At 43.9% G+C, this 27,820-nt stretch overlaps 1 long non-coding RNA gene across 1 annotated transcript in view; it reads right to left on the bottom strand.

Moving 5' to 3' along the window:
* Positions 1–612: 612 nt before the first annotated feature.
* The window catches only part of LOC134521476 (uncharacterized), a 44,070-nt gene continuing 16,862 nt past the window's right edge, over positions 613–27,820 (bottom strand). The window contains exons 2-3 of the long non-coding RNA XR_010072773.1: positions 3,133–3,273; positions 613–1,108 (exon numbers count right to left, since the gene is read on the bottom strand). This is a non-coding gene — a long non-coding RNA (uncharacterized LOC134521476). The remainder of the gene's footprint in view (positions 1,109–3,132; positions 3,274–27,820) is intronic.

Raw genomic sequence — 27,820 nt, 5'->3', positions numbered from 1 at the left:
TTATAGCTATTTGATGGGTAACATTGCAGTAGACAGGTTAGGCCTTGTAATCCACTGGCACCATCAGCAGAGAACTAAATCAAATGTATTCTTATTCATCTTGTATATCTATTAATACAATCCATTGCAATGGTTATTCAATATTTATGTTGTCTGCATGAATTACTGCATATTTCATTCTCTTTTTGAAAACTCGGATAGTTGAAATAGTACAGCATTGCTTTTTATCTGACAGAGCTTTAATCTTTTGCTCATCATGGTTTTACCTGAACAGTTGTTTGAAAAAATAAATAAATGGGGGTTTTGCAAGATCGGGAGCTCCTGTATTAAAATTCTATAGTCATGTTATCATGATACACCTGACACTCCGTATAAACGATAAGCAGATGAAGATCTGTTTTTTCACTGCCTGTATTATTTAGAAGAAATAGCATCCACCACACTGAACAACATTTAAAAATGCTCGTGCCAGAGCCAAAGCAGTCAAATTCCACCCTTTAGGAAGCAAGATAATCACTTGCAGAGGTCAGGAAAGATTTTATACTCTACTTACAAGAATAAACATAGTTTGTGGCTATTCTCTCTTCTCAGCTAGTGGTATCCAGCATGACACTCCCAACGTGGTACAAAATATCCCAGAGAAAAATAGATCAGATTTCTCTAAATCATTAGAATATGCTGCTGCTGCACTCCAGCCTTTCGTCATTTGACTCACATTGAGATTTGCAACCCAGCACCTTGTTCAGCTTGGCAGTGAAGGACCATCTGAAAGTTAGATTGGAGGAGAAAATCTGCAAACATAACCCTGAGAGAAAAATCACCTGCCACCTTCTAGCTGCCCACCACCTCCAGGGTGTGGGTGAAGGAAGGTTTGCGACTGCTGTGACTGAAAAACCTCCTTGATCTTGCTGCCGAAGGGATCTTGACACATATTTATTAAGTCTGGTTCCAGGTCCAGAAGAGAAGAGAGACATCAAGACCATCTCAGGAAGGTCCAGGACGACAGCAGTATGATCCACAACACAGGCTGCAGAATCAGTTGGCATTTTGCATTGCTCTCATTTCATATGGGAGGATTCAAACGAAGAACTTAGAACGACCTTAAAACCTGAAAACAGAAACAGGAGATAGCTCTTAATGCTGCTGTGCCACAATCCATGCTGCCCCAAACCATCCTCTGAGGCAAGAAACTGAAAAACCCCATCAAGGAAACAGGTCCATAAAACAGAAAAATAAAGTATAAACAGAAAAATAAAACCAGACGCCAATGTGTACCCAAAGGAACTATTAAACACAAAATGTTTGTCAGTATAGGATGCTCCACTGCACACATCTGGTGCTCTCAGCAATACAGAGCATTTCTTTAATTGCTACACCTGAGACCGAGAGCAAGAAATAAATCTAGAGCCTGATCTCAATGTATTTTGAGACAGGTGGAGATAAGTAGCAGCACGAGGATTTCATTGTCAGTAATCAAGCAGTTATACATTACTGCATTAAAAAGATACGTTCAGGATACAGCTACGCATCCATAATTTGATGTCTGTTTTTCAATTCCTTCTGATGCCAGAATTCATAGAGATAACCGTGATAAACTTCCCCCATTTGGCATATATCACCCGATACTTTTTGCACGATCCAAGATGTCAGTATGGCAATATCCAGTGGAAAAGGCAACGGACTAGAAGTCAGAGCAGCTGGGCCGAGTCCAGACCGCTGCTGCTTCTTACAGGGTCATTGTGTGTCACTGAACTTTTCCGTTACTGTTTTATTTACTCAGAGTGTAAGTACTGGCTACGTGTTTATACAGCACCTTGCATAATGGATCCTCCATCCCTCCTGGGCCCTTAGAAGTGTGCAAATTAGTATTGTCCACTGAAATTCATGACTTAGCCCTTTCCGTACAACAGACACTGTGAAGCCAATGGATCTATCGAGAGAAAAGGATTCCAAGCGAGGCACAACGCAACAAAGGAGATAACTACTACTACTCTGAGCAGCTGTGTGAGATTTCTAAACTGGAAAAAGAGCTACTGGTCCTCTCACTCAGCATCTCTATTGCCTTCACCTCTCGATAGGATGGTGAGAGGTCCCCTTGACTTTTTTCTTTTTTTTTTAAGTGGTGTGAGTCCCTAAAAAAGGCGCTTCTAAATATGGATGTGAACATTTTAACATCAATATTTAAAGTGATATGTTTTGCTCTGAATCCAAGCTGAATATTCTGAAATGGATTATAGTAATTTCTTTCAGAGTAAGACCAAGGCTCGCCTTTTCATGATGACTCAATTTGCTACAGCTTCTCCTTTTGTCAGCAATGGCACGATGCCTCCCATTGCCAGCTGTTATTATTACCTGAACAGTTTTCAGTTGTATTTCATGTAGACCTGGTGACCCGGTACTCCATTTACCCCAAATTTTGAGTTCTCATCCCTGTCATTACCCGAATCAAGAATGACATCTGTTGAACTATGATGACTGCCTTAGAGTATTCTCATCCTTCAAAAATGAAAATTTAGTCATTCATTGCCTTACAGCACATTTAAGGTCTGGAAAAGGTATTAGGTTCTCAAGTCTCATTTTTCAGGATGGTACTCAGATACGTGCTCGAAGATAATCCCGTTCTTAGGACTTACCAATACTCAGCATGTGATACAGAGGTGTCCTTAAAAGAGTCACTAGGTTTGAGTAAACCTGAGGCAGTTCAAATAGTGTCTTTTCCACTCAATTTGCCCCGCTTTGACACAATTTATTAAAAAGAAGAAATACTTGAACTAAAAAGCAGACTGGACAATTCTTTTTTATTTTTTTTTTAAACGACAGAAAATTTCCCAGGTACGACGGCCCATTGCTCTGATTAATAGCAGTGCAGCCAGAGGAGAGGACTGTGTGAAGCATTCAGCAATCAAAGCCATCAGTCCTGCCTGTTGTGATCAGACTGCAATTTTTGGCAAGCGTGGGTATCAGTTTCCCCAATTCCATCTTTTACAGAGCACAAGCAGAACAGCGCATCAACAGTTTTCCTGAAGACCAGTGGCTCATTTCACCTGCGTTTGTTGGATGTCTATGCCTTTCCAGCAACGCTCTGCAGACCTTACCAGGTTTGTGTAGGCAATATCAAAAAAACCCCATTACCTTAAAATTGTCAAATCAGGTCCAAGCCTGAGACTTGCTGATCACCCCTTTTGATGTTCAGGGGAGCTGAACGCATTTCAAATGTCTGATTGGGTTCGCAAGGAATGTAACGCTTTTTTAACAAAGCTTGAATTTTTCACACTGAAAAAAAAAACCAAAACCCACGTTAAGTATCTTGAAATGTGTTCTTGTGTTGATTCATAATAAAATAAAAAAAAAAAGTCCATATCATAAGGGGAAAAAACCCCCAAGCCCCAGCTATGCTGGTCCCAAAATACTGTCTTGTGATGCAGTCGTTACACGCAGCAATATATTTTTGTGCTATAATATAAATAAATAAAATATTGAGCATGCATGTACTATGCAATTAAAGTTAAAATTAATAAGGAATTCATATATATTGATGCTACCAAAAAATATCTAAATGAAACATTGCCTCATTTCCCCCATCTTTCGGAAGCTTCTGAGTCAGCAGACTTCCAGATAACATTTCTCTTTCCAATGAAAGTTTCCCCTATACAAAGTTTTGTGACTAGTTCAATGACACGGTAATTATTTTTTTCCTGTTTGGAAATATCCTGAATAGTTGAATTTCGGGCTGCAAATACCTCTTCATTGTGCAACTGCCTTTTCCACATAATTACATTAAACTTCAGGAGTTTACTTCAATTCCATTTAAAATAGATTTCCTGAAGCTGGAAAACCTGCGAGTTTTCTGTTGGCCTTCCACATATTACTACTTCCCGTGTAACGATGCCGTAATGATTCACTATTTGATGTTCTTCAGCTTCTGGCTTATATATTGTAATTGCCTAATTTCTTACGAGAAAGGCAGATAAGGAAATATTTCAAGAGGCTTGTAAATAACCGACAAGGACCTCAAGACTGCAGTTATTTTAATTTATGTCTAAACTGTTTTGCTGTGCTAGCTGAAATAACGCATTTGTATAGTTTTTCAGTGCAGTTTGTATCATTCATCACTCAGTAACCATCACAAACCGCTCATCCAGTTTTAAAACCTCAAGGTACTTTTCTGGTTACTGTATACTGCAGTGTGCCGTGTTCTTCTGGAGAACCTGCAATGGAGCACCAAAATGCATGACTTAGAGAGAAAAACTCTCCTTTTGATTTGACTCTAGCCAGTCTTACCAGCAAGAAGAAAAACACTTCCAGTCCTGCATGGTTGCACAGCTGCTTGGCTTCCACATGTAAGATGAGCAAGAGGTCAGTCTTCTCCAGACTCCAGCTACTTAAGAGTTCCACTTAAGAGATGGTTTTTCCGTTATTTTTTTATTGCGCTCCTACGAAACGGTTAAGGAAAAAACCCCGTGCCCTGAAAGCATGAACTTGCAATGTTTTTCCGTCCTGCCATCTGGCCCTAGGAGGGAATGATGGTTAGCCAACACACACAGCTCCCAGCACCCTGCTGCTGACATGATGAATGCAACAGGTAGCGGTGCTTATGATAATAAGGAAGTTAATGAGAAAAGCCAGGCTGGTTCCTGTTTTGTAAGAAACAGAATAAAACCCAACGTTTGTCAACTGGGAAAAAACAAACATTGGAAAAGAAAGAAAGGGGACAGTCCAAAAAAAGGTATTCAAAAAAGGAGAACAAAACTATCATAGCTGGAAATATCAACAAATGGTGTCATAGATTGGCCTTGTGTAATGATGCCTTGTTTACATGGTTTGCATTAATATTGTTAGATACTTCCTGAACAAAGGTTGAAGTAAGGATTTAACGAGGATATTTAAAAATAGAGTGAGGAAAGATCAGAAGTACAGACTAAGTTCTGTTGAGTTTAGACGGGCGTCTACAGACCTCTGGCTTGTTCATCAGCTAAAACTTCAGACCTTGCGAAAGGAATTAAATGCCAAAAAAACCCACCAAGATTTTAGTCACAGCAGCTGGGTAAATCTGGATGAAATACCACAGAAGCAATAAGACTTGACATTTTAGATTCAGTCCACTCTGTCTTTACTTCTGCTTTGCAAACAGTTGTAACCGGGCAAAACCAAGGGACATACAGACAACATCGTTCTCTCCAATTGTATACACACACAGCCTTGCAGAGGTGGTGTGCACCTTTTCCAGCAGAACCCAATGGGAAATACGGCTTTGGGAGAGTCCACGTGCCACTCCCCCCAGCCCTACCCACAGGAAGAGGTATAATATACACATCCTTTAACTGGAGCTATAGTTAAAATCCAGCCTAATGCTGCAAAAACGGGTTTTGTTCTGACACGTGGCGGTGTGCTATTTGTTCTCTCTTGTTGACTAAAACTAACTTCTGCAGAGCACTTGACATTCCTCGCTGTGAGAGAACCACTGGTTTGGAAGAAGTTCAGTGAGAGATAAAGAACCAACTCCCAGAAACTATTCTAACCTGAAAAAAGAGGATGGGTGAGCAGGTTGAAACATCTGGATTAACTGGTGCTAGAGTGAATTAGTGTATATATATATATATATATATATATATATGTCAGAGTAGAATAAAAGGAAGGGTTTGTAAGCATGGATAGACCTTGAATTGCTCTAAGAAAGGATCTTACACGCATTCCTTTGTTTTCTACTTAATCATTAATTACTGCTGATGTTTTGCAAATACAGGCATGCCTACAGCATGTAATGCAGAGGTGAGCTGGAGATCCCCAAGCCAGACACATGAGGAAACTAACACATCACCCAGTGTGACGCTGCGCCACAGAGGCAAACCAGTTCAGGTCCCAGAAACAGCATCACCTCACAGGAACATCTCACTTGGCTACAGCACTGGACCCACCGCACCCAGCCAGGACTTAGATCAGTTATTTTCACACAGAGCAACAAGGTATGGGATGGAGAAATGGTAATGCCTGAATAGAAAAGTGCAAACACATTTCTTCAAAATGTAGAAAAGAAACATCTATTACATTAGACCACCTTGATATTTCCAGAGCTGATTTACAGAGGAAGACTCTTGGAAATCTTGGATTTGCCTTATTTGGGATGGTCTGTTTTGTGCTGGTTCACAGGCTGGGAGCATCTCAAATCCTACTCAAGAGAGGAGTGACCCCATGGAGGGAGTGACACTGGTCCAGAGATGGACCTTAGATTCACATTTTCCTTTTGCTGTACCTTTTGTGTAAGAAACGTCAGAGTGCATGGTCACAAATGGACAGTGAGACATTATGTATCGCTGTAAACGTCAGCAAAGGCCCAGATCAAACTAACTGCAACTGCGCTGCCTCCCAGCCCAAGAGCCTTGCTGTTATCAATCACTAGATGCAGGTGTGGACCACACGGGCTCAGCGGAGAGCCAGGACCTGGTTTTTTTGTTCAGTAGCAGTTTCCACTGCTCTCCTTGGCAATGTGTTAGAAGAAGGCTCAGACAATGTCAGGAGTTTCTACCACGCTGCCCAGTGGTCCATGTGTGACTCATGAATGGCCTCGGCTTTAGCAACCGGCACTGAGTGAAGATACCAGGACGTGGTCCCCAAAGGAGGGTCCCTGGGGCTGCTCGTGCTGCGCCGCAGCCTTCAGGGATCTCTAAAGGACACAAAGTCCCTGAGAAAAAGGAACAAAGCTCAGAGCCTTTTCCACTTAAAAATAAACCGATTAAATGAGAGGAAGCGGGGCAGGTGGCTCGTTTCCCGAGCGCCGTGCGGCTGATTGCAGGGCGAGTCCGAGCAGTGATTCACCGGCCGGGTCGAGGCCATTGTCCCGGCCCGCCTGCGCACAGGAAGGAGAGCCTGGTCCCAGCCACCATGGTGGCCACCGCCCTGGCCCACCGCTGCACCCTGGCACGGGCACCCGAAACCTCGGCAGGACTTATGGATGCAAGCAGAAAGCGAAGTATCTTTTCCCCACCTTGCTTTCCCCTGCTGAAGTTTGACCACCTGCACGCTACACTAGCGGAGCACTGTGCTGCCGCTTTAAATGGACCCCATATACACTCAGGAAACAAAATATAAATACTCAGAACATGTGCACTTAGTACACATGTGAGAAATCATTGATATTTCCCTCTTCCTCGGTTCTGGTTAAAAGTGCAAGCATCAAACCCGGGCGACAAATCATTTCCCCATCCCGGCTACTCTATTTAGGGATGTGCTCATCTGGAAAGCCATGCCAGGGGACACTCTGTGAGCAGGAAAGCTCTGATTTACAAGTAAACCCCTCCTCCCAATTTAAAAGACGTTTTATGACCTCCTGGGTGTTTCTTTAAGAGAGCCTTCCCCTTCCATCAGTCTTGCTCCCTGTTCTCTGCGGCAGTGGCTGATAAATTAAGACAACGACATGAGCTGATTAGACCGAATCTCCTCCCAGCCTGGCTTGCCTCTCTGCTTGATGCTGCAACGAAGCTACTGCCCCACTTCTGGCACCACAGTGCGAGGCCAAGGAACAGCCTGCGTCGTCATAAATCCAGGCTTTCCCAGCACGATCAAGAAGAAGGAGGGCTGTGGGAGGCCTCGGTGCAGGCAGGGGAAGCTGTAACAAACGTGTGAAAATTAGCTGGATTCATGTTTACATTTGATATGTCTACCCATATGGGCACAGGCAGCCATGGGCTCACTCGGGTCCCACCAGATGTGAGCTGCTTGCAGCTGAGAAGTCCCCTTTTTTCACGTCACTGATCCTGAATTAAGCTGCCTCAGCGTATAAAACGCGGCTGTACAGCTCCCAGCCTGGACTGCCTCGCGTCCAGAGGGAGACAGTAACGCAAATGTTTGCACCTGTTGGTGCAGACATATATGTTCAGAGATTTTGCTGACCATGTCAAAAATCAAGCCTCTAACACACCGATTCAACGAAAAATAGGAAGGGCAAAACGCTGTCCCCCCACATGCTTGTAGAGCTCAGTAGGAATTAGATGTGTTCATCCTGTTGGCTCAGGATGTCACGCGTCGCTTTCTAGTAGCCGGTCCAAGCACAAGGACGAGCAGTTCTTGCTCATTCCTGATAGCATCACCTCCTCTGCCGGCTGGGAGAGGCTCATCCCTCCCGCGCCGAGCACCGTGCACCAGAGCACCATGCACAGCTCACCACAGAGGCACCACTGCTCCTTCTTCAGAGTGGAGGCATCAGCAGCAATTTAACTCTTTTTTTTTTTAAGACTGCCAGCAAACACACTTTCAGAATGAGTCCTCCACCAAAAAAGTTACGTTTGTCAAATCGGTAATTAGTTCATAAACCGAGGCCAAGGAGTGCAGTTCCTCTGAGCTCTCTGGTGCTCAGTCTGACTGTGCGAATTTAAGACACCGGCAGAACAGGACTCCTTTCCACCGCTCCTGGCAGAGGATTGAGCCTAGATTAATTCAAGCGACTACTTTAAACTTGGAGTTTATGAGTGAAAACCGAACATAAAGCGGTTTTTCCCCATTAATATTTTTCACAGTATTTCCCAGGAAAATGTCTAAACTGATGACAGCCCAATCTACTTCCTTTTTTAGTTATGGCCTTACGTTTACTATTTTCTGCAAATGAAAAAGGGGAGGGAAAGGTTCAGATTTGTTTCATTTTCTTCAAAATTAAATACACCACTGTGCAGCCATGTGCAAAAACAGACCCAAGCTTTCATCAGCTTCTCTATTCTCTTCCGGAGGTTTAATAATCTCTCGTATAGGAGTTTTGTCTTTTTAGAACCATCTTATTAGGGAAAAATACATTAAACTTCTGCACTGGGTGTTAATTCTTTGATAGATTGGGCAGCGTGCAGGGCTTCTTGTCTGTTTATAAGTAGTGGGTATTCACCCTACGTTCAGGAATAAAAAAAAATCCTTACCTGGAAATCACCTTCTGTGCAATTACCTGATAAGACACCAAATGAAGTAAGGCTTCATTACTTCTCTGCAGAGGATTTTCATGTGAAAATAGCTCTCCTCTCAGGGGGTTGCCAGCTCTGTTATTAATGGCTATTCCCTCACATTCTTTTCTTTTGACTATTGCGCAATTACTACGCGGTGGAGCAGGTCCTGCCCAAGGGAGAAGAGCTGGTGGATGGAGGGGGTGGCCGGGGTAGGGGTGGTGCGGAGCCAGGCCATCCGTTACCCACCGGCTCTACCCAAGAACAATAACAGCAGAACTCACAGAATGCAATCAAGTGCATTCTTCTCCAGGGCGATTAAGGAAATATTCAATTTGATGCAACTGAGGTACAAAAGCTCTCTGTATCCTTCTTCTGCCAAGCATGGAAGAATGCCGTGCTTTAAACGATTTACAAAAACTCCTGTATGCCAAAGACGTATCATTTACATGGAATCCAGGCAGCTTCATGCAATCGCTGCTTACACGTAATTGTACCAAAAGTAATGGGGGGGAGGATCTAAAGGGAATAAATCAGCTTATCAGTGATCAAGGTTTATTTTACTTCTCCCAAAGGAAACCCATGGAGGTTTGCTAGGAATCCTTTTTTTCCTCTACTAATGGGACAAATCTGAAATGAGGAATAAAAAAAAATATTATTTCTTAATTCTGATTTTGTAACTGCACATAGTTTAAAGTCTGCAAATAATATAAGATTGATATAAAGCCACTTCTAATTAAACACGACAAGGTGGAAGTGGCAATGAGTGAAAAATTCAAGCAAGCTGTGAGTTTGTTTTCCTTTCCTTGTTTATCTCGGGCTTCTGCTCCCAAAAATCTCTAGCAATGGTATAAATCACATCTCTGTTTCTTCAAAGCACTGTTAAACATCCAACAGGAGAAAATAACATTCTACATCACTTAACAGCAGTTGTGCCCTAACATATTCAAAATCAATTATGTTTCACATCATGCAGTCTCAACTTTTAGCAGTTATTTGTGGTGCTAATTTGAGTTGTCCTGGATAATTAGAGGATCTGTATCTCCATCATTATAAAAAAAAAATAATTACTTTTTCTAGGATTTGCACAGAGGTACTAATGGCATTACAATCACAGTGATTTTAATAAAGGCCAGATTGTGTCTAGCTCCAATACTCCAAATCTGTAATGAATTTATTCCACAATATCCACAGAAGATAATTAAGTGCCTTTATCCCCACTTTCAATCAGTGGGGAACTGAAGCTCAGCAGTAACCTGGTTTAGATGCTCAAAGACATAAGCACCCTGCTTACCTCCACTTCTAACACACTCACGTTGGGAAAAAACCAACACAACCACATGGATGGTGACAGAGAAAAGCGCTCAGACTCGTGCTGGAGAGGGCCTGAGCCGCTGACACCAATGTACCCATAAGCTGGTTTGTTTTAATGGGCTGCGACTTTTCTAGGGCCAGCCTGGCTTTAGCAGGGAGGATTCACAGACACAAGCCTTAAGTAAGCCATAAAATAGGGTGATGGGGGAAAAAAAATAAAAAAACTACTGGACATTTGCCCGCAGCAGGGGAAGGAACTTGCCTGAGGATGGTTATTGTTTCAGAATCGTTTGATGAAATAATAAACGAAATACTGCACTGCTAATGATTTCTGTAGACCCACGATGCCTTGCAATGCAGAGGAGTACGCACACTCCCTGCCCAGAAAGAGCTTCCTGCATAGTTTCAATCTGAAGAAACACGCACTCATTTGTCAATGACAAAGAACTAGAAGGCAATTTCTTAGCCTTAGTGCTTTCTCTTGAGCAGGAACAGTCCCATCGACGTTTAAGGAGATTCAAATGGTTTTAACACTCAGGCTTCTTTTCTAAATTGAATTAAAACTGCTCTGAACCAATATTGCAAAGGACAAAGGTCAAGGCTTTATTTATATAATACAAGGATGTAATGCAATAACCGGCTGTTTGAGACACGTAAGTAAAGGATCGGGGACAAAGCTGCAGACAGGATGTCAGCACTGCGCAGGGAATTAGCCATGCAACTCCCTCTCATTAATTACAGATACGCACATCCGAATCACCATACAGCATTAAAAAAAATGTACCAAGCGATAACTATGATTCATTCTTTACCATTAACAATGCAGCGAAAGGTGAAAGAGGATGGTGCTCTTCCGGCACCATTAGGTAACCGTGGCCGTGTGTTCTTCCTATGTCCAATCTGAAATGAAACAGCAACCATGGAACAATATGGTAGGAAGTAATTTTCATAACCTCCTGAAAGTGACATTTTTTATAGCGTTACTATATAAGGAATAAGTATACCCATACTAATTGTCAGGCACTAATACGATATTTTTCTACAAAACCTTAACAAAAAAGTAAATATTATCACAACTTGCAAAATCTCCAGAAGCACATTCTGTATCACCATATCTGTCAGAGACAAAACGAGATTTATAAGCTCAGGAAGACCTTGAGAAGCTCAATTTCTAAATCCTATCTTTGTGCAAAGTAGGTTACCTGCTTAACACGGGGCATACCCTGCAACTCTACTCCCAGGTTAGTACTTCTACAACTTCTTGGAGCCCACCATGTATGTTCTGGGTACAAGACTACATCTTAGCTTTGTGCCAAACAGTCTCTTGATATGTTTTTGTCCAAAAAAAAAATAAACACACAGTTTCAGCAACAATAATACAGAGAAGAGCAAAACAACATCCATAAAGGGCAAATTACTCTACTTAGCAGGACCAGTTGCACTCTTCAATATTCCCGTGCAATTGTTATTGACATCAGTAGAGGATGTGGGCACACGAAAGGCTGAACTTGACCCCTGAAAATCCAAGTGACTGGATTCAGTCAGAGAGCAAGGAACCACTTCCAAGTGCTGACACCTCTTGCGTCGAAGCTGCTTGTGCGTATGAGGTCTGCATAACACCCAGTTCTCACAGGAAAAGTGAGATGTTTGTGAGGTAACAAAAAATTACTCAAAGCATGGAAAAGGAGCACATACCACACTTGAAATTATACACTTTTCATTGAAATGTCTCTGACAACATAGAAAATTGATTGATTTGATTAGGTTTGATGTAGATGCTTTTTTTTTCCCTTTTTTTTTTTTAATGGGAGTATCACACCATATTCAAATGACTTTCCGGTTTGTGCAAGACTGCCACAAAGACAAAAATCCATCTTATTGTAACAGAACGCACCCAAGGCTTTACTGCAACATTCTAAGAGCCTGCTGACATTTGGCTTTGTCCTCATGACATCTGTAACTAATGCAAAATCAGAGGCCTTATCAAGGGCTTTAAAATAAAATTTACCAGCATTAACTGCCAGGTAGCCTTTTTCAAATGTTTTCGATACACTTTCTGCACTAGATTTGGAAAACACAGCTCTTCATGTAGTTTCTAACTGATGGAAGAGATCCATCAAAGCTCTTCTGGTAAGCAGGTGTACCCGATTTTCCCAGGAGCAGGGCTCCGCTGGCAGAGAACAACGACTGATGTTCTTTACCTCAAGTGAACTGTACCCCATGGACTAAGAAAAAAACAGAGCCAAGAATCTGCTCTTCAGCAGAGCTGTTTTACAGGTGAAACCACCGATTATGGCTCATGTTCACCCGTGGAGTCTTGAAGGAGGATGTGCTTGGAATAGGAACTCTGATTACTCCTTGTCATCACTGGTCTCCAGAAAGATACAGGTCAACTATACGCTATTTGTAGGCTTTGCCCGGCTCTCAGGGCAAGAGGGTCCCTTGTCACAAAGGACAGTACAGGGCCCCTCTCCTGATATCTGGAAGCGCTACAGTGCCTTTAGCCATCTCTCACCACTACTGATGTTTCACAGCCGGTGACAATGAAAACGGGGGAAAGCTTTCTGCTCTGTTTCCTTGTCCTTGTAACCAAAAATCAGACACGATTAAGTACGACATTCATTGATGTTTCTATAGCATAGTATTCAATATATACATTTCAACGTTAAAAAATGTGGATAAAGCAGTTTAATCCCCAAACTCACTTTTTTTTTTTTAAAAACACAAATCTGGTATCTTCAGGAACGGAACACAATGCTTTACCCTCCATGTGTCAGCAGTATTTGCTAAGCTGACAACACATCTCCAAATTACCAAATGAACTATAAAGTGTTCAGTCACCGCTACTATTTCATTATAGTCACCCCAACACAGCTTTGAGATGTAAAGGCCTTAAATAATGACACAGAAAAGGACTAACATAAGAGTTGTGAAATTTCTGTGTTAAGGATAGTGATGATTTTTTTTTTTTTTACATTACAATCCAGTTCCTCGGGATGGGAACACGCTCCGCTTCCTGAGCCTTTTTGACAACTGAAGATGCAGAGTGTGCAGCAGAGGCTGACTAGCACCCAATTAGAGTGGCACCCAATTAGCGCCCAATTTCTATGATCTCCTGTCTCACCCTGCTTAGAACAGTCTCTCGAAGACTGAAGTCTACTCTTAAGTTACTTTTGCTCTCTCCTCACGTGGCATGAAGTTCCGCAGTGTAAAATACTTCTTACTTGAGTCACTGCTGAGCACTAAGCAGCTTTTCGTAGAGGTAAAACTCATGAGCCGAAACCATTCTTTGGTCAGCTTTTCCAGGCTTCTGGAACTTCAGGCTGCCCCGAGTCCTACTGTGCATTAACCCACGCTCAAGAAAAGTGCCCCACAGCCTGGATCAACGTAAAAGGCAAAGACTTTCCAAGCAAAGAGGACACACTGCTCTAAGTTTAGTTCCTCTAAACAACATAAGGAGGTAAAGCACAGGTTTCTGACCATGCTTCAAAAGATGTTTCAGCTAGTTTTCCATCTTGATATCTAAAAGCAGATTTTAAACAAGCAGTCTTTAACGAGCTTGGTGACATTGCTACACGTGGAGATGACCCCTCAAGAGGAAAAAAAAAAAAAAAAGGTATAATGGCTGGTTTGGGATTGGTGGACTTGTTGTGAGCCTGTGCTTCAACAAAAAAGAGGTAGGTGAGAAGAAAGTGAATGCATGGAAACACACAGCCTGAGAAAGAAGGGAATATAAAAGGAAAACTATGATGAAAGGTTCATTATCATTGCTCAACACTGAAATAGTAAAACTTCACATATGACAAAGATTTAAAGCCAACATGGACAGAGGAAATTATTCTTCCAGCTTTGCAGAGAGAAAGCCAGTCCCAAAATACAACTGCCTAAGAAGCGGGAAACACCCAGGGACTGGACAGTCCCTATTTTAATGCTTCTCTTGTGCATTTTGATGTTTCATGGCGTAGGACTTCTGCCTGCACGATGACAAGCACAAAGGTCCTTGTGCTTGCTTTGGGCCTCCGGCTGCTATTGTAATACACAATAACATAAATATTGCTCACATTCTTTCAGCAGGACACAGCAAATCTACAAAATGAACTGCAGCAATCTGGACTGAGGGTCCAGCGTGTCCTGACCAACAATTTCCCCATCCTCCTTGAACAGCCATTACAAAGGAAGAAGAAACAGAAACGGGAGCAGAAGGCAATAACAGAAGGAAGAAGGGAACAGACAGAATGTCACATGGACCCATCTCAGCAGGAAACCTTCTGGTGCCCCCAGGCACCAAACTGCTGGAATAGAATGAAGGTCATAAAATCCAACCAGCCAACCACACGAATCAAACTGCATCGAGAAGCTAATTCCTGAGGAATATGGATAGATACAGCACAACAGAGTAGGAAAAAAAGTTATGCCAACATCTTGCTTAAATGAACACATCAGCTGAACGTTTTTTTTTGTTACAATAAAAGAAAATCTAATTAAATGTCATGTGTAAAATAATTCAGGAATTTATTGGTGGGGAGGAGAAAAAGCTACTACATTCTAGGGGTGTTTTATTACCTACTGGTTTTGAATTGCAAACCAGTGAGCTCAAGGATATTTAGAGCAAGATCACTGTAAGAGGCATTCCTGCTATCCGATGCCTTAGAAGAACAGGGAAGACTCCTCCTGAAATACCTCTGTGACTACACTGTAGGAAGTTGCTGCAAGCAGGCACACAGTTTCTTAGAGGCCATCAGAAATGGGATTAACATCTCCATGACACACAGAGCTCACAGCCAGGTACCCCAAAGCTGCATTTGCATTCTGCAACTTTAAATTGACAAAGACGTGCAAGTAAAAGCTTCTCCTGCAAGCACGGGGTGTGTGATCCTACTCTCCCTGAGTAACCATTTACAAAAATGAACAGTCCGCTCTTAGGGAGGGCAAAATCCTCTCCCTTTCTGAAGTCAGCTGCATAAATCCCATTGACTTTTGGAAGTCTCCGATTTCAGTGAGTGACACATAATCCTACAGCACCAAAATAATAGCTGTAAATATGCTGCATGGAGGGAGGGAGATCTGGTTTGAGTACTGTCATTCTCTGTAGGACATGTTAATCTTTCTAGAACTGGAGATTTCTGAAGCTGTGGCAATTTAGAGTTTTCTGTCTCCTGCTCCCAGCTCCTCCGAAACCTATCTACCCATGATTTTTGTTAGAGTTATGGTAGGTGCTGGAGAGCTGTTCTTTCTCATGGAGACAGAACATCACCAACATCACCCCAGCTTTCCTTGACGCGATAGGATTTTACTCGTCCCCTTCCAACTTCCCACCTTCCCGCATCCCTTGTTTGCTTGTGTATGTATCCATCCCTCAGCCAATCCAACAACCTTCAAATTTCTTCTAACACAAGCGGTACTGTAGCATCCACGAGGCTTTTGTGCAGGTACAACATAAAAATCAAAAAAGGATTGCTTCTCCGTGTTGCATTCATGTCAGAGGTTACAATTCCACCTAGTTTGGACCTGCCCAAGGACTGGATCTGTCCTTGGACCACTTGGTTTTGTGCAACGCTGCTCTCTGTAAGCCAAAGATACATACCAGGATTGAGAAGCATATGGGTGCCAGTGGGGCCATTCAAAGCCTTATGGAGGCATCTGACCTCCTCTCGGGAAGACAGCATCATGACCATCGCTCTGCACAAGTGAGCCAGGTTAGGTGTGATGGAGAGCAACCACCATTGACAGGCTGCTTGGTGGCCTAATGAGGTGGTCGGCTCATGCCCCACCGCAGCAGACGGGTGCCTAACCTCGCGCAAAACCGTCACCGCAATTGGAAGTAATTTGAGGTCTTTTTGCCAGGCTCAGCAGGAAGAGCAAGGAGCGAAAGGGCACGGGCGAGCCACTGCTGGGGCTCAGCTGCAGTCCCTGTGGGGTCGGGGCGTGCTGGTGGCAGGGTGTGGAGGTTCGCAATGCCACTGCCCGCTCCGGGCTACCCCTCCAAGGCAGGGTGCGAGCCCCGCCGTCACCATTCAGCCGTAACCACTGAGAGCCATTAAAATAAACCCCAGCAAAAGTGCTGCTGACATCCCAGATTATATAAAGGGCCGGTTTTAGACAGCAGCGTTGCCTCTGTGTTGTTACAAACTCCCTTCCACCCTTCTTACTCCATTTCTCACCAGTGGTGGTGGCTCAGGTCTCATAATAGAAAGTCCCATGCTTGTCCTGGTCTCCTCACCACACACAGAGCAGTAATTTGGAGCAGTGTTATTGTTTGGGATACTTCAGGACTCGATGTTCTCCTGAAGTGGTTTTTGTTTCTTTTAAAAGCATTATTATTTAACAGTTTGATTAAAAATAATACTGAAGTGTGAGAAGGGGCATTTGTGACACACCAACCTGACCTACTAATTTAAATTTCCAAATGCTCTAACACAGAGCCCCTGACATGAAGGGCGTTTAAAGACTGTATTTGCTAAGAACACGTGGAGCAGTATTCGTTTTGGGCCAAGTCCGTCCTTTTGTTGATATAGCTGAAACTCTCCAGAGCATCCTCTTATCCCCAGGCTGCAGCATGGCTGAGGTGCAAAGCTCATCATCTCCCAAAAGCCACAGATTCACACTGCTCTGAGCTATGGCAGACACCAAACTGGCAATCCAGGACAAGGCACATCACCCAGGGCACGGGTGAATCTCTTGAGCACGCTACCGCTTCCCCTGCCAGCAAGGAAGCGCTGAGAGGGCTGAGCTGAGCCAGGATGCTCACACCAGCATCAGGGGACAACTGAAGCTTTTGGTGAGGGCTATTGGCTGCACGGGAACGATGAAACCACCGTTCCAGGTGTTTGCCCAGGCTCAAGACATCCAGTTGTGTCCAACATCTGTGCATTCGCTCTAAGCACATAGCATGTTTTCCTGCTGTGGGTATCTAGCACTCCACAACATTAAAACAAACCAAAAGTCCTTCCTGACCTCCCTGTAACTGAAGGTTACTTAACAACCATTACACTGCAAAACACTGGTGCACAGCCACTTTCTTAAATGTTTATATATTTAACCAGCTGAATATAACAGTCCATTCATTGGGGGACAATACGTCATCATCATTGAGATTCTGGCTCAGAAATCATCAAAATGACAGGGGAAGCCAGTCTCACACACTCAACCTTCTGCCTTCAGTAATTGTAGTGCAACAGATGCTCCTAAATAGTTAAGTTCTCCATGTCAGTTCGCTCCCTGACTCAGACATTTTCTCTTAACCATAAGAGGTTACTGTATTTTGGGTTGCTTCAGGGTGGAGGGAGCAGTTGGACAGCCTTGGTGATGGCAATGAGACAGGCCTGGGAAGAGCAGGAGCCCCAGAATAGTATGGGTAGGCAACAGAGAAAGAAGAGCATGCAGCTCAGAAGTAGGGACCAAAAAGTGGGCACAGACCGGCTCCACTATGTCCCAGGATTATTAAAAGGACAGAAAGGATTACCAAAGAGAAAACAGCATTTGAATTGGCCTTTGGGAAAAAACGGTGGCAATAAAGTTTCTCTAAACACTAGAAGAAGAGGCAAAACAACCGCTTTACAGTGTGGGCACAGCCAGGGCAACTGAACCCTGAAGACAAAAGGACTAGCACAGGAAAGCAGAGACTGTGGTCTGGAGAAAGGACATGCAACAGAAAATCTGATTAATCCTGAGGGTAGAGCCAGCTGAAATTCAGTCCATGGGGAGTTCAGAATAAAGTTATCATCATTCTGTTTTGGAGAAAGGATTAGAATTTACAGCACTCATTATAGACAGGAAATAAGAAAAAAAAATCCGTCAAAACTATATGAAGTTTTTCCAAATTAGGCAACAGCCGAGATTCCCATTTCTTGGTCCCTTGAGCTGCCAGGCACTCATCTTTCCTTTCCAGTAAGTGGAGAGGGCACCAGGTGTCCCCAAGCCCGTTCCCAGGCTGTCAGGAGGGCGCAGCAGAGGTTGCCAGACCGCTGGCTCCTCTGCAAGGAAACCATGGAGCTGGGTACCCTCAACCCGGGCAGCTGCTGGGGCACGTCTATGCTAAACCTGCAGCCACCGGAGCCAGGAGCAGCCTGAATGGCTGGGAGGCACTGAGCCAGCAGACCCTAGAAACCCAAGCTCCCCGAGCGCTTGCCAAGCAGTTTGGCAGCAGCCAGGCAAAGGGCCAGTGCTTCAGCACAACTCAGTACTAACCTCTTCTCTGCTTTGGTATCAGCTAGTCAGTCTCCTCCTAAAGAGATTCCTTACCATTCCCGCCGTGAAGCTGCATGTGTGGCCACGGAGGTGGTCCCATACCCCACTTTTTACCACCGCTCGCAGCTGGGTGCAGCAGACAGTTGTCTGGAGACAACCCCAGTGCATCCAGCGCATCTACTTGTGTCAAACTTCCTCATGCTTGACACTTATCCCCCGCCACCCCGCAAAGCTGGATTTAATGCAGACTGGAGCAACCGTAATCCATTCTTCCTGCACTACGTTCTTGACTTGTGATTGCTTTGCCTCCATCCCAAGAAAACACATACAATTTTATTAGGGACATTCTGTAATAGATAACTTTCCAGTTCTTGTATTACCATTTACTGCTGTAGGATGTAGCTGCTTCATGCACACACAACATCCTCAGGCAAAATACTCTGGTAAAACTTAACATTCTGGAAGGCTTTATAGGATCTACGATCCCAAGTGAGTCTTTGAATATGTTTTATTGATTTATTTTGGCTCTATGTGAACAAAGAATTGCGGATCTATCCTGCAGCTTTAACTTAGGCTGGTGCTGTATTACAGAAAGGGGAACTTTTGCCCCCGTCAGAATCAGGCCTTCATTCCTAAAGCCAACAGCAACAAAAGACTCAAATATGACCTTTACATGAAAGAGGCGTATGAAGAATGAGCTATGCTAAAAACTCAACCTTACATCTCCTCTTACAAAACACTCCCACTCACTTTCACGAGCTCTGCTCCTACCTTGTCCCTGGAAACTCAAAAAAGAAAAGACAACAGAAGAGCTTTCACTGATTTTTCATGAGATACTCTACCTTTTTTTTTTTTTTTTTAAGTCACAATGAATTTTCTTTTCCTCAGATTTCTCTAACCTCTTCTTCCCTGCCGTGTGTCCGTTTTAGCCAACCTCCACTCTTCCCTCTAGTGCCCGACGCTGCTGTCTTTGTCAGGGAAGGCGCAGGGAGTTCAGGTTTTCCTCTCTCCATTTCTCTTTGGACCTGACACTGCTTCTGACCCCTGATCAGTCTTTGCTTTGAAGTGCTTTTTCTGCTCTCTGCTTTCCCACCGGATCGTGTTAACCCTCCTCCTTTCCCCACTCCATCAGTTGGCTTCAATAAGCGAAAGGAGCTCACTGGAACCTCCTCTTTTGTCTTATCGGCGCGCTTTCACTTCTCATAAAATCCTAACCACCTTTCACATAAAACAGTTTGGCAAAAGGCGATCACTGCGGAGGCCTGGAAACCACTGCTAAATGTCGCACGGGGCACGCTGCTAGCTGCGTGAGACAAGCCGGTTGAATAGATCTCGCGTTCAACCCGTGCGACTTCACAAAGGCATCTAAAAGCAAGAAGCCACATGCTTCCCACTCCCCACGACGACTGCATTTAAGTGTCCTTCTTGTCATGTGCTGTGAACAACGATACCCTTGCAGGGCTCCGCACCTTTGCTCCCAGTTTCTTGTAATTTTAGTAGGAAAAACACCCACAAATTTGGCCTAAGTATAGATGACTGGTTCGATTCGGTCTCCACGGTGCGACACCTCCTAGCTGATAGATGTTCAGGTCAAAACCAGAAATGGCATCAGCACAAAGAGAATGGTTTGGCTCTCACTTATTAAAGACTCCTGAAAGCTTTCCAGATCTATAAATATTCACGTTATTCCCACAGAGGGGCAGAAAGAGAATGATTTGTATCCTAGCTTGTTCTGTTAACACATTCCCATTTTTCAGTGTTTCCCAGTTGGATAAATACCACGACAAACAGAGGAAACCCCTGCGAGAGAAAATACATTTTAAAGTAAATTGCAATGATGTGTAGTTTATAAATATTCTCAACAGTACAAGGAAGATATCCCTATTCATCACATTAACGTATACTGAATACAAAGATGACCAGTCTCCATGGATGGCTTTTTTTTTTTTAAAGGCATGAATAGAATTTCCACCATAGGAAAGAAATCTGAAGACTTGTGAATGCTATATAAACACACATACATAAACATATAGACAAAAACACTTTAAAGCAGAAAATGTTATTTTAATTACAATAGTAAAGCTTGATTTATTTTCTATACCTCTTTTGCCAGAAAGTTAAACATCTCATAAAATCTGAGTCATATTGCCTGAGGATCAAAACCAGAAAATTCAAAGCTCCGTAAACGTTATAACCTCTTAACCACTCCATTAGTGAGAACTGATGATAACATTTAAATAAGAATGCACAAACACTATTTTGCTCAAAAATTACATTGCAGATGATAAACTGTAAGAGCTTGGGAATACTCTGGTTAACACAGCAGGCTGAAGGACTCGTAGAGATCTGTCCTCCAGTCTCCTAAGCATTTCTCATTATTTAATTATTTTTAAAGGATTATCGCAGTTAGAAATTCCAACTCAGGCTTTGTCACTCACCACTTGAGAATACTGAAGCAAGCAGGTGTACTTCCACACGTGTACGTGATCTACATACGCATGTGGCTTCACAGTACCTGGGAGTAGGATGTGGACACTGAGACACAGCATTCAAACACACCTCGACGGGTAAGGCTGGGTTTAAGCGATCCCCTCCCTAACATCTCTGGACAGGTTAATCTTTCTTTCACCTACGCAAATAGGTGTTTTCTTGCAGTTGCTCATTTTCTAGCTTACATCAACAGGCAATTAAAGAATATCTGACATGAGTCATTAAAAACCCACCCCACTAAGCTGTCCAAGACACAAACCAGTCAAGAAAAGGCACCGGGAACCGCACCTGTGGGACATACAGCCCCCCACTTCATTGCTACCAGCCTGCTTTTGTGCAGTGACAACTTCTCACCTTTAAAAATTAAAATAATACATACACACCCAGCTCCCATTCAGCTGTCTTGCTGGCAAACAGCTCAACCAAATGGAAAACAAGTTGGGGATAACCTACTTTGACCTCCCTGTGGTCCCTGGGAAAGTCAAGGTGGCCAAGGCCACAGGTGTTGCTTTCCACACATTCTCAGCGCTGCTCCTCTGCTCGAGGGCTGCAGGAGCCCCACGTGGCCCTCCGCAGAGCCTCCTCCTTCCAGGCACCTCAAGGATTTCAGCAAGGTGAATGCTCATGATTATGGAGCTGGCTAACGGCCATCACTCATTTTACACTGGCCATTAAGCAGCCTGCAGGCAACCAGCATGGATCCGAAGCTGTTGCATATGTTCATTTTGCCTGGGGGAAAACAAGGTAAGGGAAGGAAATGCTGGCAGAACACGTCTTGAGTCTGTACACAAATATCACCTTGCACCTTCCCTTCTTATTATTTTCGTTGCATTATATCCTGAGGATCTCAGCCTTGCTGTGCTGGACAGTGTAGAAGATGAATCAGCATCTCCCCCACACAGCCCGCTGGGTGGAAGCAGCCACGTCCTCACTGGTAACTCAGGGCACCAAACGAAGGTGGGAAATGTGCAGCCCCGCCAAAAGCAAAGGGAGCTGCAATGGGCCCTACTCTAAGCCCTTCCACCACAGCATGAGAGAAACGGCTTTCAAGAACAACAAAGAGGATGTACACTTCGTACCATGTTAAAGAGGGGAAAATAGCAACAAGGGCAAGAAAAGCTTGGGTTGTGAAGGATGTTCCAGCAGAGGTGATTAATGGTGTTGAAAGAAACCCCAACTGTTGTTTCAAATTTCTTTCCAATTAGCCACAAAGTTACTCCCTCCTTTTTCCTTTTGTTTTATTTTTTTCCCCTTTCTTCCTTTTACCTGTGTTTAATTTGGAATCAAGGTTGGTGATTTGTGTTATGACAGCAAAAATAAAGGATCTGTGTACTGTATGCATGGGGATTTAAAGCATTGCCTTTGATGGCTCATTAGCTGCATGTGGCTACATGCAACGCTGCTCGACTGAGATATATTGCCCAGGATTTAATTCCAGAATAATTTCAAAGGCATTAAATCGAATGCTTGCCCTTTTCACCATGGTATTTAAATGGTACTTTATATGCCAAGCTTAAAAAAAGAGCAGAGGAAACACAGATGCAGTACTGCTGGAGCGTGTACTGAACTTTGTTAAAATGTTAAACATTTGTTAGAATTATTTTTTCTTCTTAAACCAGATACTGTTAAACCAGTTGTTACTTCAATTAACTTTCTTTGCTACAAGGGAGAAAGGAGATTTTATTATTTCTTTTTAACTAACAAACAGCTCTTAGAACTAGTGAACAATATCTCATTTGTTCAGTAAGACTTAAAGACGAGAACGGTCTCAGGCTGGAAAAATAGACGTGCACATTTCTGTGCTGACTGAGCAAAATAAACCAGACAAAGCTTCTCCCACAGTCGAGAGGAGCTCAAACCTCAGAGCTGAGCTGAAGGTCACGAGTCTCACAGCTCTCCAGGCACAGCCCCTCCTCTGCTTCTCGGGTACCCACTGCCCAAAGCCACCGCGAGCTCTCATCTTACAGCCAGGCAGGGAAGTCCAAGGACAGGACCCTGCCTCCGAGGCATGAAGGTAACCCTCCAGAAGCAGGCTGCACTCTCATTTGCTGCTGATCTACAAACTCTGTTAAGACAGAGCACCCTGTATTTTCTCATTTTCCCTCCATCTGCCTCATCCCTGCAGTTTCAGGGATGCCTGTTGGTAAAACACGAGGAAGTTCACTTTATCCAGTTTACAGTCAAAATTTAATCCTAAAATGAAGCAAAATCCAAAGCACAATTTTGCTTGAACTTACAGCAGGGACATCTCTCTGCCTGACCACCCTTCCCCGCAAGGGTCACACTTGGGAACAGTTGGTTGTGCAGTGTCAGCAGCCCAACACCATGCCCACCTGCCCCATCCCTTTGCCTCTTCAAATCAGTGTTTATCAGCATCCCTGTGTCACGAACACATTGACATTTCAACATTTGGTCAGGAGGTGTGAATACAAGATAACTACTTGCACCATCTTACATGCGGTTACAATTGGCTGGAGCTGCTGGGCCTGCCCGAGCAGGGAACAGAGGATGTTACTAGAATTTGCACGTGGATCTGAAATTTAACACCATTTGGGAAATGCACGCGATTACCTAGAACTGTGTTTTCATGCAGCAAAACTCAGGCCCCTACAAGCAGTAACACACCGCAATTCAGCTTCAGCTGGAAGCCACATCTTACTGCCTCAAACATGGGACTTCCAAGCAGCCACTATCAGAAAAAGATGCGTGAGGCAGAAGAATTTGTTTGAATTTTTGAGCCTGTTTCAGAGCTCATCCAACAGGATTCGGGCTTTGTAAAGCTGTACCATAAACTAGTAACTTAATCTGCACAGACGATGCAGGCAAGGGGCACTTTCCTGAAAAAAAGCAGAATTCTTGCTTTTGTATGAATATGTTCATCTTAGACACTTCCCTTCTCTTTCAAGTTTCAGATGGTTGCTAGACTGACTCAGACACAGACAGGTAGATGAAACAGCCAGCTCCCAGCAGCACTGCTGTCAGTCTTTTCCTAGAGCTTCACTCGGAGCCACCACATCCATATTTGCACCTCTTCATCCCCCTCCCTCAATCCAGGGCTCTTCAGGGCCCGAGCAACATCCCCAACCACTTCTCCTGCAGTCATATTGCCCCACGGTTTCCCATTTACTAAATTACCCAGGCAGCATGCAAGGGGTTTTATAACCAAAACACTGTCCTTTAAGCCTTTCTTAAAGTCTATCTGCGTTGTGGTGCCTCACCAAGAGAAAAATACAGAATTAGTTTGCTGAGGGTTAGGTTTTTTTTCTTTTCTTTTTATTTAATTTCATTTGTTCTAGACATAACAAGATCCTGGTCCTCAACATTATTGCAATACAAATAGTAAATAAAGTAATAATATCAGAGATACATAAGAGAACAAAATCCATCTCAGAGAGTTTTATGAGGCACTTTAGTCCAAATAAAAAAGAGGAAACAAAAAAGTAATTTTAATCAATTGGATTCTAAGCAGCTATCTTGTTTTAAGTCCTCTGACAAAACAGCACTAACAAAGGCAGCAAACTCCTTCATGTGCCTGAAAACGCACACGTGCACACGGAGACCCTTTCCATTTCTGCCCTGCCTACCAAAGGAAATGCAAAGGAGCAAATCCACGCAAAGACATGGGCTGCACCGGGCTTTGGCTCTCTGCTGTGCTGAGCAGCAGGGGCGAGCGCAGGGCCACAGAGGAAAGGTTGCCCAAAGTGCTCTTTCTGACTGAATTCCAGCATCTATGCAATTTAATTGGGAATGTTGCATTACCTGTAACCGCTGTATAGCAATAGTTATCTCAGCTATTTAGTAACTGATGAGAGGTTTGGGTTTTTTACAATTAAACCATTTTATCATAAACAAGGGTCTGAAAAGAGACCTTGCATTGCACAGGAAGGTACGGTACCAGTTGTCTCAAACGTGCGGAGCTGAGGCTGGTCCCTCGAGGATGGAGCTCAGTTTGATTTCCCAGTTGAGATTCAAATTAAGCATAATATATACCCAACTTTCAGTGTGCCCCAAATGCCATATCAAAGGTGGTTCCCCCCTTTCACCCCCACCATGAGGTGTTTTCACTGGAACACCATGTTCAGGTACATCCTGCAGTACATAATGGCCCGGAAGAGTTTTCCCAAATCTGCTATTTTATGCCCTTAAGTAATACGCAGGGTGTAAAGTCTTGCTTTTATGCAATTTCATGGCATGTTAAGGAACGAAGTATTAGTCTTTGGGGCAAGTGATTTACTGACATGAGGTTATCCAGAGGTTTGATTTGCCACGCATCTCACCCACACGCTTTGTTTCCCCTCTTTTCATTCTTTCTTCAGAGGCAGCATGCTGCATACCACGGGCAGTGAAAGAGCCTCCCTTTCCACAGCAGCAATTCATTTTTTTGCAGCTTCTCTCCAGCTAGATATCAACGATTCTTCAGGATCTGCAAAGCCTCTTTAACATCCTGTCAGAAATATGGAAGCCTCCTTTTTCCTACCGCTCAGTTAGACACAGCCACTGCATTCAGATTACCCAGACTGATTTGTGCATCAATTTTATTCCCTCCCTGTTGATAAGATATTGGCTGTCAGAATGTTTTAACCCAGAGATCTGCCAGCCACAGTCCCATTCACCTGCTAAAATGGAGGCAGCCCCCCATGAGCAGGCTTAAAGTGATGTCTGATCCATCGATGCCTTTACTTTTGGAAGCTGGATTATTCCAGTGCCTACAGACCAAGTCCTGTCCTGTACCTCGCACCAGATACCACAGCTGGACGTGGAAGAAGAGACACCCAATAGATTTGGGCCTGAAGCAAGACCTCCAAAGGGTTTTGTTTTCACAGCAAATTGATCAGGTTTAAAGCACTCTGTCCAACCCTGCATCCTTCTAGGGCCGTGCAAATACTTGACTGCCAGGAGATGAATTTTATCATAGCAATATCCAGGAGGACAGTCAGTTCTGACATTTCCATGTTTACCCTGACTCACTCACTCACTCCTGTAGCTTGGAGACTCGCATCATGTCTCCATCTACAGTGAAAACCATCACACATCCTCAGTACAGGTACAAAGCTCATCTCGGTACACGTACAAAGCTTACACTTACTCTCTCCCAAACCCTGGTCATCAGATAGGGGTGTTTTTAAATAGCTAAAGTTCCCCAAATGCAAGTGTTTTGCTCAAGGATGCCACTGGATCACAGCCTGTGAGTGACCAGCAGCTCCAGTTATTGCTCTTAACAGAGCTATTGCTGATCACACAGAGCCTCCTGTCTCCCACCACAGCTCCTCTGCATTTCAGATAAGTCATTAAAAGACTGGAAATTCACAGAAAAACAGCAGGAAGAAGTGACCACTTATTTATTTTACTAGGATAAGCTAGTAGTTAGGACAAACTAGCAGTTACAAATATGCACTTGCATGCAGTAACATGAACCACGGAAGAGATTAATTCGTGATGCAATCCTAGAATAGATTAATTAAAGTACACTAAACCAGGCATCATTTCCTCCACAGCCTGCTTGATTTTAACCTGATGCACTCTATAAGTGTTTTTCTTTGGGTTTATGGTTTGCCCTTTTGTGTCCTCCTCCAAAAGATACCTTCACAGAACTGCCCAAGCAGCGCTGTCTATACCAGCAAGGACCCTTATGCCAATATTTATTTAAAAGGGGAGAATAGTGGCATACTTATTGATTTCGAGATAGGCTTTCAAAACACACAGAGGGAATTAGTACTCAGCTCATCCTAACGCCTGAACTCATGTAGCTTCTTCAATTAACCTGCAGAAGTAATTTAATGATGTGTTTGATGAATCCCAAGAGCAAACAGTGGGCACTTGCAACGTGCTCAAACAAGATTATGGCAACAGAACACGTGCAGGCAGATGCTGGTGGCCAAACCCAAGAGAAAACATCTATAGAGCCCCAAATCATAAACCAGCATGGGTTTATGAAAGGGAGGTCCTGCCTGACCAACTTGATCTCTTTCTATGACCATGTGACCCGCTTTCTCGATGAGGGGAAGGCTGTGGATGTTGTCTACCTGGACTTCGGTAAGGCCTTCGACACCGTCCCCCACGGCATTCTCCTGGAGAAACTGAAGAATCATGGCATAGACAAGTGTACCCTCCGCTGGATAAAAAACTGGCTGGATGGCCGTGCCCAGCGAGTTGTGATTAATGGAGCAAAATCTGGTTGGCGGCCGGTCACCAGTGGTGTCCCCCAGGGCTCAGTTTTGGGGCCAGTCTTGTTCAATATCTTTATTGATGATCTAGACAAGGGGATTGAATGCACCCTCAGTAAGTTGGTGGATGACACCAAACTAGGTGGGAGTGTTGATCTGCTTGAGGGTAGGAAGGCTCTACAGAGGGACCTGGACAGGTTGGATCAATGGGCCAAGGCCAATGGGATGAGGTTTAATAAGGCCAAGTGCTGGGTCCTGCATTTTGGTCACAACAACCCCGGGCAACGCTACAGGCTTGGGGAAGAGTGGCTCAAAAGCTGCCCGGCAGAAAAGGGCCTGGGAGTGTTAGTGGACAGCCGGCTTAACATGAGCCAGCAGTGTGCCCAGGTGGCCAAGAGGGCCAATGGCATCCTGGCTTGTATCAGGAATAGCGTGGCCAGCAGGAGTAGGGAAGTCATCGTGCCTCTGTACTCGGCACTGGTGAGGCCTCACCTTGAGTACTGTGTTCAGTTTTGGGCCCCTCACTACAGGGAAGACATTGAAGTGCTGGAGCGTGTCCAGAGGAGAGCCACCAAGCTGGTGAGGGGTCTGGAGAACAAGTCCTATGAGGAGAGGCTGAGGGAGCTGGGCTTGTTTAGCTTGGAGAAGAGGAGGCTGAGGGGAGACCTCATTGCCCTCTACAATTACCTGAAAGGAAACTGTAGAGAGGCAGGGGTTGGCCTCTTCTCCCAAGGGAATAAGGACAGG

The sequence above is a fragment of the Chroicocephalus ridibundus genome, chromosome 10 (assembly GCF_963924245.1).
Source record: "Chroicocephalus ridibundus chromosome 10, bChrRid1.1, whole genome shotgun sequence".
In the NCBI taxonomy this organism is placed as follows: Eukaryota; Metazoa; Chordata; class Aves; order Charadriiformes; family Laridae; genus Chroicocephalus; species Chroicocephalus ridibundus.
Note: the sequence above shows the minus strand (reverse complement) of the source record. Positions and strands in the feature narration are given on the sequence as shown.